The sequence below is a fragment of the Antechinus flavipes genome, chromosome 2 (assembly GCF_016432865.1).
Source record: "Antechinus flavipes isolate AdamAnt ecotype Samford, QLD, Australia chromosome 2, AdamAnt_v2, whole genome shotgun sequence".
Lineage (NCBI taxonomy): Eukaryota > Metazoa > Chordata > Mammalia > Dasyuromorphia > Dasyuridae > Antechinus > Antechinus flavipes.
The window spans coordinates 407,217,888-407,238,993 of NC_067399.1; the positions used below are offsets into that span (position 1 = coordinate 407,217,888).

The 21,106-nt window shown below is 39.7% G+C and overlaps 1 protein-coding gene across 1 annotated transcript in view; it reads left to right on the forward strand.

Moving 5' to 3' along the window:
- Nucleotides 1-6,981: 6,981 nt before the first annotated feature.
- The window catches only part of CYFIP2 (cytoplasmic FMR1 interacting protein 2), a 143,228-nt gene continuing 129,103 nt past the window's right edge, over nt 6,982-21,106 (forward strand). The window contains exon 1 of the mRNA XM_051978795.1: nt 6,982-7,131. The gene's annotated coding sequence lies outside the window, so the exon portion shown is untranslated. The remainder of the gene's footprint in view (nt 7,132-21,106) is intronic.

The following is a 21,106-nucleotide window of genomic DNA, read 5'->3' on the forward strand; positions in this document are numbered from 1 at the left end:
CAAGGGGAAGGTAACATCTAGCTTACCACGGCTAACTGAGCTCATTCCTATCAAACATTAGTTATATAAAAGTCTATCACAAAAAGCAGGTAAAGCCTCTTTGTCAAAATAAATAGCAAACAGATGTTGGGGAGATACACAAATTAGAGCAGACAAAAGTCTACATGAGAGTAGATGAGCTCTTTGGGAGTGAGTTAAGATCTTAGCTTTGGAGGAAAAAAGAATGATCTCACCAGGAGTAGTCTCCTCTCAGAAGTCTTAGCAGTTGCAGATACTGATAATCAAGGGACATGCTAGATGCTAACTTTCCCACATATCTGTGGCTGGGCAGGGGTGATCAGAGAATCTCCAATCTACCATTCAAAATTTCTTACTTGCTTTTCTCAATCACCTGTCTCAAACTCTTTCCCTGAAACTTCTGCAATATTATCCTGAGGGGCTTCTCAGCCAATCAGATGTCAAATCTCGTTCCACTCAGGGTAGCGATCAGGAAAACCAGGCCAGACTTCAGACAAAAGAATGGTTACATTTACACAGTATTTTGAGGTTTACAATACGCATAGCTGTCAGGGAGTATAGCATAATAACGCTATAATTATAATTATTTCCATTTTGGGGGACGAGGAAGGGGAGGGAGAGAGTCCAAATTTGTAATTTCTGTTTAGGGAGTTCCAATTAGGAAATTACCTCTGCAAAAGCAGATTTGAATTTTTTTTTTTTTAAAGCAATTTAGTTCTCTGGGACTTTGGAAAGTTAAATGACTTATTCAGGGTCACACAACAAGAGTATATACCTGAGACAAGACCTTGAGTTCAGATTGTCCTGATAATGAAGACAGCTCTCTATGCTATATCCTATGCTGTGTCTCATCACTGTTTTACAGATGAGGTTATTTTGGCTTAAATAAATGAAGGGAGATTTATCTATAATTACATAGCTAGGTCGCTGAAGAAACAGGATTCAAACTAGGGTCTTTAATCTGGGTTTCCATTATACTACACATACTGTAACAACACTAATAAATTCAGGTTTTTAGGGTTATCATTTTTGAGTACTTTTAGAAACAGCCTCTGAAAATCCCAATGTTGTTATTTGGAAAAAGTAAGTTTAGGTTGGAAAAAGAGAAAGGAAAAGGAAAGGCCAAAAAATAAAAATCCTTGATTTCTTATTCAAAGCCATCCTCCACAACCACCTCCACATCTTTCTCACATTGCATTTTTAAAAAATCTTTCTGAAATAGCGTTTAAAATTGGAATCCTAGAAACAGCAATACATCATCCAACCTAAAGGATTGCACATTCTAGGTGTGTGATGATAATGGAAATTCTTTGAGGGCCAAGATTTCTGTAAGTCCTTTCTGGGTCTAGCCAGCCTATAAATATTACTGTATCAAAAAATGACCTTGTGGATAGCCCTGAATTCTGGGGCAGAGCTTGCATAAATGTCTTCCTCTACAAAATTAATAATCTTTTATACTGGAACAGTACTATACATATTTTTTCAATGCTTATTTCTTACCAATCCTGTAAGGCAGGAAGGGTAGATATTATTTAATTCAGCAAGCATTTATAAAGCTCCTGTGATATCTCAGGCACTGTACTTGATCATGAGAACACAAAAAACAGAGATAAAATAATTCCTGCCTTCAAGTAGATTACATTCTATTAGGGGAGGAGGTATACAACATGTACATGGATAACTAACTATAAGACATATACAAATATTTCAGGAGGAGAAGAGAGCACTAGCACTTGAGGGGAGTATGGAAGTATTTCCCCTTAAGAGGTAATATCTGAGCTGGTGCTTTGAAGGAAGCCAGGGAATCTGTGAGAAGAAAAGGGAAAGAATCCTATTCTCTTTTTACAATTTAGAAAATTAAGCTTCAGAAGTTTTAAAGGACTTGCCAGCATTACATAACTAATTAGTGGCAACTCAAGACTAAAAAGCAGGTATTTTCACTTTTAGTCCTAAATCCAATCCAGCACACACCAAAGAAAAGATTACTAATAATAAGATTTACCTTTCTGAAAACCCCATCTGGAATTGTGGTTCCAATGCAATGGAAAAATTTGAGAATGAAGGGCAAACAACAAACAAAAACAACAAAAAAGTAGACTGATGAACAACTGAAGTAGTAGATAAACAATTAATGAAAACAGGTGACAAAAGAATCCATGGGAAATGTTTCCCTTCCCAGCATCCCTCAACACTTCTCACCAGAAAGTGTTATAGAGGAAAAAATGGACGATCTAGAAATGGAATAATGCAATGGAAAAAGATCTGTCTCTAAATTCAAAGGACTCAGTACTTTTGCTGTTCACTTCTTGTGTGATCATAAGCAAATCTATTAAGCTCTTTGGGTTTGAGATTCCTAAATTTTAAAAGTAGGGCCTTGGACTAGATAGTGTTTTAGGTCTCTTTCAGCTGTAAAATGTGATTTTCACTTATATTGATGACTTTACATAGATACCATCATATTGGTTTTTACAATACATGAAAAATAGCTAAATTCCCCAACTTCATTTTCCATAATTCAGAATTCAGAAATATAGAAATTACTTTGTAGGACTAGATGATCACCATGTACCGTCCCAGCTATTAAACTGTGTCAACTTTTTTTAAACTAGTATTTTATATTTTCTCTGGTTATGTTTCAAGAAAATTTTTGGCATTCATTTTTACAAGATTTTAAGTTTCAAATTATTTCTCCCCTCCCGCTCGTTTTTCCTTTCCCTGTTCCAAAGATTGTAGGCTGTTTCATCTAGTTTATATATGTGCTATTATGCAAAATATATTTCTGTATTAGTTACAGTTGTGAAAAAAGAAACAGGTCAAAAGAAGAAAAAAATGAGAAAGATTAAAGTAAAATATATATATATATATATGCTTTTATCTGCATTCCTAGTCCATCAGTTCTTTATCTAGTTATTGATAGTTTTTTCCTTTGTGAGTCTTTTGTACTTGTTTTGGATCATTGTGTTCTGAGTAGAGTGGGTCAATCATAGTTGATCATCATACAATGTTGCTGATTCTGTGTACACTGTTTTCCTGATTCCATTCATTTCACTCTGCATTAGTTCATACAAGTCCTTCCAAGTTTTTCTGAAATCTGTCCGTTCATCATTTCTTATTGCACAATAGTATTCCATTGCATTCACATAACACAGCTTGAATGACCACATTCTCCAACTGATGGGCATTCTCTCAATTTCCAATATTTTGCCACCACAAAAAGAGCTACTACAATATTTTTTGCCCTTTTAGATCCTTTTCCCTATTTTCATGTCATCTAATCCAATTCTTCCTTTATATAAATGCGGGTCAGGAAAATTAAAGCACTTACATCATTAGCAAGTGGCAGAAGTGATACTGAACCCATGTCTCTAGATCATCCATTTTTTCCTCTATAACACTTTCTGGTGAAAAGTGTTGAGGGATGCTGGGGAGGGAAACATTTCCCATGGATTCTGTTGTTACCTGTTTTCATTAATTGTTTACTACTTCAGTTGTTCATCAGTCTACTTTTTTGTTGTTTTTGTTTGTTGTTTGCCCTTCATTTTCAAAGAGGACCTATGACACTGGAATTCTTAACCTCTTTTGTCTTTTAAAGTGACAAATTTTGTTAAGCCACTCTAAGGCAATGATTCTTGTAGTATCTGTGATCCACAAGGGCTCTTCCGGTAAATCAGAAGGATCATTTTAAAAATTGGTGTCCGTGTGAGCGGCTCACTCTTTAAGTAACTTTTAAGGCTAGAAATTCACCCAATGCAAAATGATCTAGGTTTGAGTTCCAACTCTGCTGCTATGTGACCCCAGGAAAGTTATCCAAGTTCCAGGAGCCTGAGTTGCTTTATCTGTAAAGTGAAAGGACTGAATTAGATGGTTTCTCAGGTACCTTCTAACTCTAAGTAGATAATTCTTGAACCCTTTCTGGTTTCAGACTTCTGATCTAAAGAGCTCTCTGCATTTTAGGTTCTTTAGTCATAAAATAAAGGATCAAAGATAGGAACCAAAGTCCAACACATATCAAAATAAGCATGGCAACAGTCTTTGTGGTAGCAGAATTGGAGGCAAAGAGTACACCTATCAAAGCTCACTGTGACATAAAAATATAAAGTAATAGGATGTACTTGAAGAGCTAGAGTGAATTAAATAGAACCAAAGAATAATAAACACAATGATTACAACAAAGCAAAGGAGAACACTTGGAGGGGAGGTGAGGAATGTTGTATATTTTATTAGAATTGCTTAGTGTATTGGGTAATGGGGTTAGTATTTCCAAAAATAAAAGGATCATCAATAAAACATTTACTTTTAATAAAATGAGGGGATTGGTCTCTAAATGGTCTCTAAAATTCCTTCTTGCAAAAAATCTATGACCCTATGACCTCTGGGAAACTGTGCACTATTTATAGTGAGCCCTGGGAGAATTTGCATTTCTGTTGTTACAAAAGCCAACAAATAGTAATGTTTACTTGATAAAATGCTGGGTTGATCAAAAAGTTTGAAGGCTACTCCTCAATCAATCAGCAATAATAAAACCTTGGTAATGATAAATTAAGGGCATCCCAAAATAGAATCAGAGAAATTCTAAGAAGCAATGACCCTTGGTTTTGAATGTACACATAAATTCACACATTCCACTATAAATAAAAATCCTCCCACACTCACCCCTATTTCCTGCAAAGCCTTAAAGGTCTTCAGACCTCATTGGGGGCCAACAGAGAACCTGGCCAGTAGGTGGCATTAGACAACCCTGGGTCATGAAAGAATGATGGGCAAAGTGAAAAATCTACAGTTGGCTGTAGAACTGACATAGCCACACATAATCAGTCCCTTAACTTAAATTTTCTTTAATAATGTACAGTTCCCTTTGGCAAGGTAAACTAATTTTGGCTAATTTCTTATAAGCTGAGATCAAATGTACCATATAAAAAAATGGTCTATTATACTTTGGGCTATTTATGGAACCTTCTTAGCTTTTTCAAGAAATATTTAAATACACACACACACACACACACACACACACACACACTTCTCTTTATAGAGACAAGGGTATATACTTTTAGAACTGAATACATTGTCAAGGTTTTTTTTAATATGTTGGGTAAAAATTTCCCCTTCTTGAAGAATTATTTTTTGTTAAAGGGGATGATTCTCTGATAGATAATGAGTGACACTGAAAATATAGATGATTTGAAAACCAAAGAAAACAAAATTTATTTTATTTAAAAATGAAATATTTAGGAAAGAGAATACCTTATCTCATGATATCTTTGAAGGCACTGAAGGATCCATACTCTCAGGACATTAAATCTGAAGGGAACCTTAAAAATAACCTATAAACTTTGTCTTTTAGAGAAGACCAAAGGCCAAAGAAACCAGGGGGGATGGAAGGGTTAGTGTGAGATAAAGGCTGGATAGAGCTCCTGACTCCTGAACACTTTCTATAGCATCTTCTTCTTTTCTCTTTACCAAGGGACATTTTTTAGGAATCAGAACAATTAAAGTATGACAGCATGGTGTAATGGATAGAGGACTGGATTAGGATTCAATTGAACTGTATTCTAATCCTGCTTTTACTATCTGTGTAGTCTTATGCAAGTCATACAACTTCTAAAGACTTCTGTTTCCACCACTGTAAAACCAGGCAGTTGGGTAGCTAAATGATCTCTAAGGTCCCTTTCAGCTATAAGTCTATAATCCTATGGTTTATGTCCCAGTGTTGAATGGGACAATCCCATTTTGCAGAATGAAGAAGGAATTATGAACTTCAAACAAAGTACTACCATTAATCCCCCCAATTCAAAAAACCTTTATTAAGCATCTCTATGCAAGGCAAGGTCCTATGCTAGGGAGTGGAAATACACAGTATAACAACATTTTAACAAAGTATTTGACAGTCTGCCTTGCTTCTCTTAAGAACAAGGTGACAAGATATGGATTAGAAAGTGGTTTATGCTTAAATGGTTGAATGAATTCAACCAGAAATGGTTTGATAACCAAGTAAGGCTTTATGGTAAGATACATGATTTAAGCCTGGAAGGAAGAAACTTCATCATAGGGAAATATGGAAGGATCATAAGTCTAGAGCCCTAAGGAAACTCAATAGTGGTCTACTAACTCTACAAATGAGGAAATTGTGGTCCAGGAAGATTAAGTGACAGTCAAATAGTGAACAGCTGAAGTAGGACTTGAACCCAGGTCCTCTTACTCCAAAGCCAGTGTTCTTTCTACCACACTATGTTCATTTTAGGCATTGGGGTGACTTGGGAATTGGGTGATGTTAGATGGGAATAGATAGGAAAAAAATAGGAAGGATGGAGATCAGTCATAATAAAGAGGCAATGTAGAATACTGAAACAGAGTGAACATATTGGAACAGTATGGTATCAGGCTCGAACGGTAGAGTTGGATTAGAGTGTGGAGGGCCTTGAATGCCAGAATCAGAGCTATTAAAGTAGTAAGAGACCTGTGCTCATGAAGGGAGGATGGGGTGCACAACGACCTCTTAAGCTGCCAGTCTTTTAAAAGGGATCTGATAGGTGCAGTTGTGCTCAAAATATAGAGCACTTGGGCCTGGATTCAGAAGAAAAGGGTCCTTGAGGCATGTGGACTTGAACCTAGTCAGATGCTGTTCTCCTCCCGCTCCTTCCCCTCCCTTTGCTCCAACGCTGCGCGGTCCCCTCTCCGAGAGAGACTTCAGTGCACAATTCCCATCCCAGTCCCCGCCTCCTGCTCTGTCAGGCCCCAGGGCCCGCCTGGGGAAGCGGGCAGAGCCCTGGCCTGATGGTGGGAGAACGATTTAGAGTCCTTCCGCCCTTCCGCCCGGGTCCAGGTGAGGGGATCGCGGCCACTTGGGGAAGAACACGGTTGCTGGGGCCATTTCCTGCTCTTTGTGTGACACATTTGGAGGCAGCGGCGGCTGAGGCAGGAGGAGGAGAAGGGGGAGGCGAAGGGGGGCGGGGGCGAAGGCGGGGCCCGGAGCAGCCGGCGGAGCGGAGCCGGAGCCAGAGCATCCTGAGCCCCGGCCCCGGCCCCGGCCCCGGCCCCGGCCCCCGCAGCAACCGTGGGCCCCTCCCCGGGACCCGCCGCAGAGCCGGCGGCTACCTCGCCCGCCGCGGACACCAGGTAAGCGATGCCCAGGGCTGCGCAGCCCGGGGGGTGCGTGGCTTCAGAACGAAAACAGGGCAAGGATCAATAAGGATGGGGATGGAGATGGGAATGGGGATCGGCAGCTGGAGTCAGAGAGAGGCAAGATCATCCCAGCAGTCCCTATCCCTTTTCCATCATCCTCAGGGCACAGCGGTCGCGGGGCGCACCGAGCTCAGTTCGGTGACTGAATATCAGGGCCCTGCGGGTCCTGGCCCCGCGATTCTCCCTCCCTCTCCTTTGATGTCCGTCGGGGCCAGCGCCGGCTCCAGCCCCTCCCTCCCTTTCAGCCGGGTGGCCACATCTGGGCCCCAGGCGATCCCAGAAGGGCCGGGGCGCACGCGGCCCCTCTTCGGAGAGGGGGCGGGGGGGTGTGGAGGAAGGCGTCCGGGCTCTGCCGGTCCCCACCGGCTCCCGGAGGAGCAAGGGTAGGGGCATAACGGGGTCTGGCTGTAGCAGGTGCGGGCCCTAGGGCCGGAGGAAGAGGGGAGAGAGGAAGCGGCTCTCCCACAATGCCTAGAGACACCTGCAGCGGCGGCACGGCAGCATCCCCGCGCCTTGTTTACTGCAGAGCAGGAGCCGCCGCCTCTGCTGCCATCGCAGCCGCCACCACCGCTGCTGCTCCTGTCCAGGGCCGCCCCCCATCCAACACCCGCCCTTCCCCCTCACCCTGTCCCCCTCCCTCTGCCCTTTCCATTGGTGGCCCTTAGATTTATGATGAATTGCGGGATTTGAGGGGAACGTGGGAGCTTGAGCTGGGATTCTGGGAGGAGCAAGGGACACAGGGAGGATTCAGGAGAGAGCTAAAGAACCACAGAATGTCACAGCTCGGGGACTTAAGACAGGAAGACTGCTGTCACCATAAGGTGTCAGGCGTTCATTGGCTCCTCCCAGTCAATGGCCTTAAGGGGTGGGTAGGAAAATAAATCTAGGAAATTAGGCTCTTACTACCTGGTGATAAAGGTCAAGATCTTCTACCTAACATTCAAGACCTTCCCCAATCTCGAACCATCTTCTCTTTCTTTTCTAATCTCACATTTCTCCCCTGAGAGAATTCTGTGCTCCAGCCAAAGAGGACAAATTCCAGAGACAAATTGAGCTCTCTGTGAATCTGAAGCACCTTGGTTCTCACGCTGTTTCCTCTGTTTGGAATGTCTCTCTTTTTAATTGCTGAATTTTTAGCCATGCTTTTAAAACCCAACTCAATCCCCCACTCCTATGATGTCTTCAGTTTTGCTCCTATGGTCAAAGAATTTCCCCCTTGACACTCAGGGAGTATTTTGTTTAGTACACCTAGAAAATAGGTATCATGTAATACTGTGTTTAACAGCTATTTTTGCTGAGGTTTGATTCCTTCTAAATATCCACTATTGTCATTGTCAATGAGGTCTCAGTCAAACTGAGACCTGTTGAAAACCTTGGCTTAAAAAGGCCAAGATCTCCCAGTGCATCCAGGCCATTTCCAGTCGTCCTGATCTATACCTGGCCACTGGATCCAGATGGCTCTGGAGGGGAAAATGAGGCAGGTGACCTTGCACAGCTTTCTCTCACTTAAGTCCAATTCACTTGCATGTCATGGCATCACCTCCCAGATATCATGGTCCTCTTTGAGAGTGAAGAATAGACAACAATCTCTGTGAGTAAAGCTGGTTGCAAATTGGAATAGGTCGCTGGAAAAACTTCCTTCCTTCCTTCCTTCCTTCCTTCCTTCGTTCCTTCCTTACTTCCTTCCTTCCTTCCTTCCTTTTTTTTCCTTTCTCTGTTTACATAGGATATCATGCCCTTATCTATCAATGCTCTTAAAACCACTTTTTTTCTTTTCTTTTGGATCTCTGAATGAGTACATATATCTATGGCGCTCTCTCTCTCTCTCTCTCTACATACATTTACATATATACATACATATGTGTGGGCATGCACACATATATGATGTTGAATTGTGCAGAGCCACTATGTAGGAGGATATTATGCAGAAATATCTTGAATTTTCAGGGAGAAGTTTATATGTATGTAACTAGGTGATTAGAGATTGAGTGGGCTGCCAGAATCAAGTGAATGAAACGATGAACAGAGCGTGCTTGTGGCCAGTCAGCTCACTTCATGGAGACTCATTTTCCTCAAGTAGGGTCAGTGTCCTCACAAATACCTGGAGAATGCTGAAAATTTATCAGCTTTTCCTCAAAAGTGGTTTGGCCTATATTGTGGCACTGAGAACCAGGGAGTAAAAAGGCCTTTTTCCTCTCTAACCTACTTTTTAACACCATATCTACTGGTACTATTTAGTCCCTGCTATGTGACTTTCTACGGCAAATAGCAGCCTCCGCCCAAGTGAGGAACCCAGTCTGGGACACACTGGTGTCACTTTCCCTTAACTACCTCCTAACTGTGTGCCCCTTCAGCTCTGTGGATCTGAACTTGTTCTTGGGAAGTTATTCAAAGACAATCAAAGTTTGGGAGGCTAGAAAGAATTAGAAATATCACTTATAGGAAGTACTAGAGAGCGTATAATCCTTGGGCCAAATGGTGTATGGTTGGCAGTTTGTTTTCTTTATTCCTAATCACCTCCACCACCTGCCAGCATTTACTGACCTCGTGCTCAGTCACTTTTCTGACCTCTGAATTCTATTCTGAAAAGTCTTTGCTAAAGTCTTTCACTTGAATACATGTGTGTGCTTGACAGATATGTACAAAAAACTGCCCATTACTTCTTCCAGAGGTATTTGTCCCTGTCATTTATAAGCTGTATGACCTGAAACATATGACCTGGGCCTCAGGAAAACTGGGGGTGGAGTGGGGATAGACTAAAGTGATTTAAGTCGCCATCTGGCTCTAAATCTTATGATTCTGTGATAGATTTTTAAACCAAAGAAATGAAACTCCAATAGTAAAATAGTAATAAAAGTAATAGGTTGGTTTGGTGTGGTGTAGAAGTGGATGTGAGGGTGAAACATTAGAAGAGTAGTCCACTGAGGGAGTCTGTGTGGTGAGGAGGGGGAAGAGAGAGACAGAGAGAGAGAGAGAGAGACAGAGACAGAGAGACAGAGAGAGACAGAGAAAGAGAGACAGAGAGAGGGCCAAGACTTATTTTCATCCTTGGAAAGACTTTACTAAGTGCCCAGCACCTAATTGTATGAGGTTATGGATTGTATTTGATCTCTCCCCACAAAAATTTGATATTTTTACTTGTTGCTATCCTGCACAGGACCTAGCTTTCAGGCAGAAGGAAATAGGGCAATGTTACTGCTTATAAAGCTTGGTGCCATTGGCCAGCTCTGAACACTGAGACTCCTGCCTGGCAGCATTAGCTTTCCCCTTCTTTAAGCTCTCCCCTTCTCTAAGCTCTTTCATTATATTTCCTGGCCAGTTCTGATTGCCTCCACAGGCACCCAAGCCTTCCTGAATGATACATGCTGGAAAGCAGAAGGGCAAAAACTTGTTCTATGTCATAGGTTAAGTTTGCTTGATTGTCAAGATTGAATACAAATCAAATAAAGCTGGGTTCTAGGGTGGAGGAGTCATTTAAGACCAGAGACTGTCTCAAAGAAAGAAAAAGAACAGAAAAAAAATAAAAGACTGGAAGGGGCGAGGTGAAGGAAAAGAGGGAGAAGATACAGAACACAGTGTGTCTTCTTAATAATTCATATCCCCACTGCGCTCATTCATTGGGAGGCTCCATTTCCCATAGAACACTTTTCCTGTGTTCCTAACACTGACCAGCAAGCAAAATTAGGTAAGAAATAAAGCAGGCTGCTCATTAACATTGGGAACAGCTCTTCTAAAATTAGCACAGGGCACAAATTGACATTTATCAACCTCCAGCTTTGAAGATTTGGCACAATCTCAAAGAGTGTTCCGGGGACCACTGTTGGCTGCAGAGAACTCCACTAGGTGGCCTTAAAACTGGTGATTTTAGTCATAATGGTGATACCATGAAGACATCTCTGTTTTTAGTGTGATTTAACCTTTTATTTTTATGTAATAACACCAGGAATCAGGCCACCCCATTGATAGATTAAGAGAGGCATGGTGTCTAGGAATAGGAGGTCAGATGATATCTGTAGGATCAGATTCAATTCTAGAAAGGACATTTGGGGGATGATATTGATAAAATGGAGGCTATCCAGAGGAGATGAAGATTATAGATTCTCTGGTAAACCAGAGGTGATTGAACATCACTTAGAAATTGAGGTTGTTTATTTAGCCTGGAGAAAAAAGGCTTTAATAATAACAACTAGCATTTATATAATGATTTAAGCTTTTATGGGAGAAATATCTCCCCTCTGAGTTCAAATGGTAGGTAATTGCTGCCAAATATATATTTACCATAATGCAGAAATTGTGGGGGTAAAAACCTTGCTTTTATTAGTATGCCCAAGCCTAGGTTCAGACTTCAGAGAAAACTGGGACAATTATTAGGATTCTAATAAGGTTTCTCATAGGCAAAATTATATCAGAATGATAGAAGTAATTCTTTTACATTTTGTATTCCTGTATATTCCTCATATAGCCATAAAAGTTAAATAGAAAGTAGATCTGTAATTTTATACTCCCTTCAATGTCTTAAAAGTTGAACAAAGTCTTAATCTCATACATTCCTGAAGGTAACAGACTTTGTTGAACAAACTCTCTAAGTAAACTAAGTCAGGTTACAGACTCAACTACATTTAGATGATTCACAAATAGACTGATTGAGGGGGAAGAGAATTTGTTACCAAGAAATCAGGGACATGAAATTTTTCTTTTGGCTACAAGAAATACTTAAGACCCTTAAGTAAATTTTTATATCCTATGGGATAGCTCTTGTTCAAGAGAGGTTATTAAAAAAAAAAAAAAGCCTTTTAACCAAAATTTGCAGGAGGAATGTCTCTGAATCCTAAATTATACAAGGAAATAAATTCCCATAACAAAGCAATACAAAGCACTGTATAAATATCATCTAATCATATGATTCCCACAAAAATTCTGGGAAATAACCTCTATTATTACTCCCTTTTTCATAATGAGGAAACTGAGGCAGACAGAAATTAAGTGACTTGGCCAGGGTTATATAGCTAGCAAGTGTATGAAGCTACATTTGAACTCAAGTCTTTCTTACTCCAGATTCCACAATCTATCTACTGTGACACCTCTTTGTATTCAATACTTTGAAGGGCTTTTACTGGTTCTGTTTGGCCAGAGGGTGGTACTAGGAACTTTGAGGAGGAGTTGAAAAAAAGGCCGATTTAGATTTGACCTAAAGATAAAACTTTCTTAACAATCAGAGCTGTCCTGAGGTGTTATAGGCAATCTCAGGAGATGGGGTTTTCCCCTCATCAAAGGTCTCCAAATAGAGGCTAGACAACAACTTGAGGAGATTATAAGGGGAATTCTTGTTCAGTTTTAGAATTCTTTATTGGGATTCTGTGATTCCATGTTTCATCTAAATTGTGTTGTAGGGAAAATGTTAGCTTTGGAATCAAGAAATTTGGGTTCAGTTGGCCTCTCAAAGCTTCATTTTTTTTTCTTTTTCAAATGGGGACAATAATATTTATATCACCTAACTCATCCGACCATAATATTTAGGACTAAAATAACAACAATCAGCATTTATATGGTGCTTGATGGTTTGCAAAACTCATCCAGCCCAACTTTATTTTCTATATTCTCATTTGATCCTCATAATAACTGTAGGAAGTGCTATTATTATCTTCATTTTTCAGATGAAGAAATTGAGGCACAAAGAGTTTAATCGAATCACTCAGTGTCATACAACTAGTTAAGTGTCTGACTTCAAATTTCTCCTGACACCAAGGGTCATTCCCACTGGAAGTAGCTAGAGATGATTTAGGCCCATGGTTGAAAAATTCTTATGAATAAGAAACATCATAAACCATAGGGTTCCATATAAATGTAATCTGTTATGAGTCCCTTTCATTCTTAGTAGCAGAACTTTCTTTAGAGGACTGTACTTTGAATTGCAGGGCCTATGCCGTTAATCAGTGACTAAGGGAGATATTACCAAAAAATTGTGACTGTTTTTTTCTTCCCAGATGGTTTTAAATGGTAGAATAGGAAATCTTGTGGCCTGGGTTGGCAAGAGTCAGCAGATAGAGGTTCTAGGATTGACTTTATTGACTTCCTGTGGGATTTTGACCATTCACTTTTCTCTCTGGACCTCAGTTTCCCACACTGTAAAGTGAAGGAATGGAGTAGATGACCTGTAAAATCCCTTTTAACTCCTATGTGGAATAGTGCTATGATCTTTCATGTAGTACATCCAGTCACCCATCTATCCACTGATCCATTCATCCAAACCCTCACTACTTATTAGCACTAACACACAAAGCTGGATCATGGGATTTAAGGTTAGAAAGAATCTCAGATATCATCAGTTATAAGGACATAACATATTTAGATCATCCAGTCTATCTCTTCTTTTTATAAATAAGGAAAAATTAAGACCATAGAAGTGAGATGAGGTAAGGTGAGGTGACTTTTCTCAGGTCTTTTAGAAAACAGAAGAGAGCCAGGATTTGAATCTCATTGTTTTCTTTGATAGTATTGTTCCCCAACACTTCATCTTCCCTTCCCCAATTTACAATATATATCCTATTGGGATAAACATTGCCCCTTTGTGTCTACTTTTTCCTTCAAGATTATTCTTCATTTTCATTTTATTCTAACTTCACTTGGTTATAGATATAGGTGCTAGAGGGATGCTTACAGTTTGATTTACTGTGGATTTCTTCCTCCCAAGAATAGTTTTGCTGGGAAGCTTTTATTTTCCTTTTTCCAGTGTCAGCTGTGGAGCAAATGGGTTCTTTGATAGCCACAGTTTTCCACCTCTGCTGAGGCTTCCTTTAGTGACCTAAAATGTCTGAATCACAGAATCTTTTCTGAGCTCATCTCTGGCTTGGGCTGTATAGGAGCATTGTGGGGGTTCCTGGAGAAGCTAACTTCAATAAATAAGGAAGTTAGTTTTCTCTGAGGCTTGAATGAGAAGACATGGCAAAGGGAACATGGATCAGGAATGACTTTTATGGAAGAGGTAAGATTTTAACTAGATCTTGGAAGAGGGATTGAAATTTAAATAGAGAGAGAGGAGGGGAGGAAAACATTCCAGAGCTGAAGAAAGCCATGTAAGCAAAGGCTGAGGCAAATCTCACATTTCAAAGCATAGAACAGAAGGTCAGGAAGGAATTTTCCCCCCTGTATGCTCCATGTTATGCAATCAACAAGAGAGATTCAGAGAACATTTTGCTACTTACAAAAGTGCTAGGCAAAAAAAGTAACCTTGGCTTTTGTTTGTGTAGGACTAATGAATAGAGTAGTAATATGGGGTCCCAGGATTTTCCCATCACTAGTTATGTAATTAACATGCTATGTGACCGTAGGCCAGCCCCAGAACCTCTGTTTTCAGTTCTTTCCAAAATGGAATTGGTTTTACTTGCTACCTACTTATTCTATGAAATTGTAAGGATGAGATAATGTCTGTAAAGCAAAGAGTCTTAGGAGAAAAATGCTACCGAAATAGAAATGATGCTGACAATATTCCTGAATGTTAGAACCATTTGGACAGATGCCCTTCCATTCCTGAAGAGACTATTTATTAATTGCATACTCTACGTTGATCTAAAAAGGAGGATTGTGGCTTGTACCACCGAGCGACTGAGGGACTGAAAGGGACTTTGATTCAGAAATTCTAAAATGGCTTTTGGGTATAGAAAGATATTTCAACATATATTCAGTATGTGCCTGTGGGACGCCTATCCAAATGTGAAGAATTGAGAGATTTGACTCTCCATCCTCAGCCATTACTTAGAGTTCTGTAATGGACCTGTGTGGAATGGTATCCAATTGCTGGTTCCCAGGTGCCAGAAACTGCTAAGAGCAAGGATTGGATGCGGATCATTGCTAGGGGTGATTTGAGGATCTACCTTTGCCTGGGGATTGGTTTCAAGTGGGGGTGGTTTGGAGTCTTGTTATGCAATGCTCTGAAAAGCTGACACCTATTAAGCTGGGGTTCAAGGGAACTGGAAAGTAAACATGACTTTGTAGAAATACCTGAGAGAAAACCTACTGATTTAGGGAAAGGGAGTCCAGTGGGGGAAGGGGGTGTTTTTATAATCAATCACCCTCTGGTTATTCCTGTTGTCTACTAGGCAACTTTCATGAGTCTAGCATCTAAAAGTAGGTGTGAGTGAAACAATAACTGACTTGAAACAAAATCCAGGATTGGGGTTCAAATAACATACTGTGAGTAATGTAGCATCTTCTTGTTCCTGAAAAGGGCTCTTGTCTCCTTAACAAATTGAATGCTTTCAACCTATAGGGAACTTAGAGAAAGGCAGAGAAGAAAGACAAATTTAATAGCTACTCTCTGGTCTGCACACAGTTTAAATTCATTTCTCCCCCCCCCCCCCCCCCCATCATTCATTCATTCATGCATGCATGCATTCCTTCAAACAAGCATTTACCAAGTGCAATGCATTGTGGGGAATGTAAAGATAAATAAGACAGTCTTTTCATTCAAGTAAGCTTTGTGTCTGTCTTTGAGGGAAACATCCCACAAATGTTCTTTCAAACTGAATTTAAATCCTATTGTCTTAGCACTAGAATTTCAGTGCTTCAAAGAGAGACCACATTTCTATTCCATTTTTTATCTCTCACAACACGTACAACCAGGCTGTGTGCACAGAGCAGTCATTTACCAGCACATGTGTCAACATCCCAGCACTGCACTTCCATCTTTGTGGAGCCTAGGAAGACCACTCTAAACTATGGAAAGTCGGGCTGACTCTTTTCTTGCTCCCCTTTCTCCTCTTACATTAGGGGATAGAATTGCAAACATCCTTAATTGCTGCCTGATGCCTTTCATATAGCACTCTCCCCAGAAATCACTTTTATCCAACAAACATTTAAGTAACTATTTTGAACAAGGGACTTGCATTATGCAAGATACTGAGAATATCATACAAAGGCAAAAAGGAATAGACTCTACCTTCAGGAACGTATAGTTTAATAACAGAAAAAGAAAATGATCAATGATGATGAGGATGTGGGAATATCGGGACACTAATGCACTGTTGGTAGAGTTATAAACTGGTCCAACCATTCTGGAAAACAATTTGGAATTATGCCCAAAGGGCCATTAAATGGTGTATATCCTTTGACCTAGCAATACCACTCCTAGGACTTTTTCCTCAAAGATACTAAAAAAAAAAAAAAATGTATGTACAAAAATATTAATAGCAACTCTTTTTGTGATGACAAAGAATTGGAAATTGAGGGGATGCATTTCAATTGGTAAATGACTGAACAAGTTGTGGTATATGACTGTGAGGGAGTACTACTGTACTATAAGAAATGGTGAGCAGGATGATTTCAGAAAAAAACTCGGAAGATTTATATAAATGAATACAAAGTGAAGTGAAGCAGAACCAGCAGAACATTGTGCACAGTGATAGCAATAATATAAAGATGATCAATGTGAAAGATTTAGCTATTCTGATCAATACAATGATCCAAGATAGTCTCAAAGGCCTAACAATGAGAAATGCTATCTCCAAAGAGAGAACTTATGGATTCTGAGTGCAGATTGAAATAATTTTTCACTTTCTTTATTTTTCTTGCTTTTTATTTTTTGGCAACTTGACTAATATGTAAACATGTCTTGCATGATTTCACATGTGTAATTATCACATTTCTTATCTTTTCAATGAGTGAGAGAAGGGCAGGCAGAGAATTCAGAACTCAAAATTTAAAAAACATAAAGAATGCTAAAAATAAATAATGATTTTTAAAATCAGGAACTTTTGATCTGCCTCTTAAAAGATTACTGATACTTATAGTAAGTTTAAGAAATAAATATTGAGTAGACATTTTCTAATATGCTACGAAAGAAACTGTGTCCTTAAGACCAATCTTGGCAGGGTATTTAAAGTCCTAAGCAGATTACTAAAGTTTTCAAGGGCATTGGACCTGCAGAAGAAAAAGACAGGTACATAACTGAATTGTGAAGCTCATCTTGAAGACCTTTTGAAATCTATGCAAAGATTCTTTGGGATATCTGTGGACCTCCTGTGTTAAGAAACTTTATTATAGATTTAATAGGAAATCATTGAAGATTTTTTCAATTGGAGAGTGATATGGTTAGATCTGTGTTTCAGGAGTATCAATTTGGCAACTGTGTAGAGGATGAACTTGAGTAGGGAGATACTTGAGATAGGGAGCTTCAAATATAAGTAGGAGAAACCTTAGAATGATCAGAGTAGGTTATAAATTAATATCTGACCACAAAAAAAGAGCTAGATGTTCAGATTCTTATCAAGATTGAGGCAAATTGACAACTCTAATTGCTCCTTAAGATACCCTTTTTAAAACCAATAAACCTGATTTTGGTTAGTGGTGGACTCAACAAGCATGTAGAATCACAACAGCAGAAAATTTAGAAAAGAAAACAATCTGAGAGATGTTCTAGGTGAACAACCTTTTTTGTTTGTTTGTTTGTTTGTTTTTGTGGTGGACTGCTAAGGTGCCAGTAGTTAATGTGAATGCAGGATCTGAGGGGATCACTGGGGATTACCAGCAAGTAATTTTGGTACTGTGACACTTTCCTTCCTTCCTTCCTTCCTCCCTTTCTCCCTCCCTCCTTCTTCCCCCCCCCTCATTTTCTCTCTCTCTCTCTCTCTCTCTCTCTCTCTCTCTCTCTCTCTCTCTCTCTCTCATTCTCTCTCTCTCTCTCTCATTCTCTCTCTCTCTCTCTTCTCTCTCTCTCTCTCTCTCTCTCTCTCTCTCTCTCTCTCTCTCTCTCTCTCTCTCTCCTCCTCCTCTCCCCCCCCTTCCTCTCCCTCTTCCCCGTCCTCTTTCTCTGTCCTCTTTCTCTCTTCTCTCTCTCTCTGTCTTGCTTTTTGTCTCTGCCTCTGTCTTTCTCTCTCTCTTGGTATCTCTTTTCACATATATGAATGTATAACATTCACACACATACACACTTGCCCAAATCTATTATTAGAGGGTCCCTCTACCCTCACAGCAACACAGGAAACGGCTAAACAAGTTAGTTAACAGAATGGGGAGCCACTTGCAGTACTTCTTAATCCTATTAATCCTCCATTCTACTACGAATGCTGATCTGGGCTGGTTTCTTCTTTGAGACTCAGATAGCAGCACATTCGGTGCTCTTCTCTGACCAGGTGGTGGAAGAGAGGGCTGAGCAAGGAAGGGTGGGGAGAATGGGTGTGGCATTCTGATCTACTTGGCAGGATCAAAAAAACAACAATGATCAGCTGAGCAGTCAGAGCCCCACCTTCAGCCCCTTTCAGGCAAAAGAGAATTGAGGAGATCAGCTAATATTTGGCAGTGGAGAAGATCTGTTCTTGGTCAGAAACCTTGATGTTAGTGCTGAGAGGGAGGTTCAAAATTTTGAAAGGGACTGCTTTGCACAACAGCCTATCTACTCCCGTATCCCCTTAGGTCACACGGCTAAAAGAAGCTAAAGGAAGGTCAGTACAAAAGATTCTTTTTATTTAAGAGAAAAATGTATGCTTGTGCCTAGTTTGCTTGTCCCCTTTGGAGTGGGGGACCTTGGTCTTGGCTTTTTTAAGCATGTCTTTAATAGGTTTTAGTTTGAGGCAACAGGCTAGGTAAAGAAATGAGTCAGAGAATGGGTTAAAAAAAAATCTAGGAGGAGAAGAACATTAGGGTTTCTGGCCAAAACACAAACAATTGTTATTTACTTTCACTCTGAGCCAATCTGGGCCCAAACAGGTACCAAGTGGTTCTAGGCTAGGATATATTATTGGTCAAATAATGGGAGCCAGAGTGATTTGGATTTAAGGTTTGGTCCTAGTCCATGAACTCTTTAACAGTCTGGTTTAAAAGATAAAGATCTGGCCTTGGGGCAGGAAGGTAAGTTCAAATCTTGCTTGACAGATATTAGTTGTCAGTGTTTTTATCTTCTCTGTGTAATTTCTTGCTAAGTCTATGCAACTAAGACTAAACTGCAGAAAAGACACTGATCTCTACTGAGAGTTTCCTATGCCAATGAAATCACAGATCATGAGTCCTTAATGTTTAGTGTTTTGTCTTAAATCTGTATCTTGTGATTTCTTCGACATTCCCTCTGCAGAAATATCTTCCCCCAGGACAACTCAGCAACTCTTCTGTAATTTAGTCCTCATGAGTTGTTTTCTGGGCACTAAGAGTTTCTGATAGTGAGTATCAGGGACAGGAACTGGGCCTAAGTCTCCATGACTCTAAGGCTGACCCTAACTAGGTGACTCCCCTTCCTTGAGCGTTTCTTGGTAGATTGAATACTTAGATTGAAATGAGAGATACCATTTTAGAACTTGATGTTGAAAGAAAACTGATTGGGCTAGACTGCTTCCATCCTTTGATAAGAAAAGTTCACGTTCATTCTAAGTGAGAATTGGATTACCTAAGTTAAACAATGAACCTATCTCAAGTCCCAAAGTTCATAAAAAAACAACCAGGAATTATTTATAAATCAGATAGCCTGCTTCTCCGTCCATTCTATCCTGAGAGATTGATTCACATTAGATTTTCATGGCAAAAGTTTCTATGCTGTCTGGCTAAGGAGGAAACTTGGTTCTGCCACTAGCTGTGTGAACTTGACTAAATTATTTTGCCATCCTGGGCCACATCTAAAAAATGAGTGGTTTGGAGTAGATTACTTTTCAGAGCTTTTCCACCTCAGACATATTGTATTCTAAGCTTCTTTTCAACTTGGACATTCTACACTGTAAGGTATTTTCTAGCACTTAAAGCCTATTTTTATTCTAGTTTAATGTTCTATGTTCTAAGGTCACGTCTAGCTCTGACATGCTCTAAGACTCCTTAGAATTCTAAAATTCTGTGTTCCAAGTTTTCTTTAGCTCCAAAAATATATGTTCCTTGTTCTAAGGCAGTGGCTTTCAAACTTCTCAGATATTCTAAGTTCTTAAAAATTATTGAGGATACTCCAAAGAAAATTTTTTGAGTTATATCTATCAATATTTATTGTATTAGAAATTTAAACATCTTAGCATTATTATGAAAATAATTTTGATCCTACTGAAGACCTTTAGGGTTCCCAAAACCAAACTTTGAGAACTTCTGTTCTAAGGTAATTTATAATTCTTAAGTACTAGCTCTTTTAGCTGTTAGGTTCTAGGTTCATTTCTAATTTTAATATAAGGCCAGTTCCCTTGCAATCCTGACATGCTATATTTTATGTTAAAGAATTCATTCACCCTGAACCTTCTGTAATTGATTAGCTCAGAGTACTTTTCTCTCTTCTAGCCTAGAGACTTCTCATCACAGGACTTTTTCTGGCTAGATTGGGGAAGCCCCATAGACATCTGTGGTAAAAATTTAAAAAAAAAAAAAACTGTTATAGAGAAGAAGCATTTGGGCCCCTTCCTCTGGTACCTCCCTTTGGTTCCTCGTGAGGCAGGAAGTTGCCCAGAGGAGCAACGTGGGTGTGCCTTGCTGTCATTGATTGTGGCACCTGTTCAATGAAAACTCAGTTTCTTTCTGTCCTCAGCCTTTGAAGCAGAGGACATCTGAGGCTGTATCTAGCTGGAAAGTGAACTCAGAGTTTGTTGGTAAAGTTGTACTTTCTTTTTGGGAAGAATTAGAAATTGAAGAGATTTATCATCTTCCTAATTGCCTTTCTAAAGTGTTTAATGGTTTACAAGGTGTTTTCTTCACTACAAGCCTATAAGGAAGGTAGAACATATGTAAATATATCTCTATTTTACAGATGAGGAAATTGAGTCATGGGCCTTATACAACTTGGCTCAGGTTACACAGCTAGTGAATATCAAGAGCTGGAACTTTATTTAGACATCTACCAAACCATCCACCAAATACCTATTTTGTGCCAGATGCTGGAGATATAAAGGGAAGGGAACAAGCATTTATTAAGCATCTGCGTGCCAGTAACTACACTATCACAACAAAGCTGTGAGGTAGA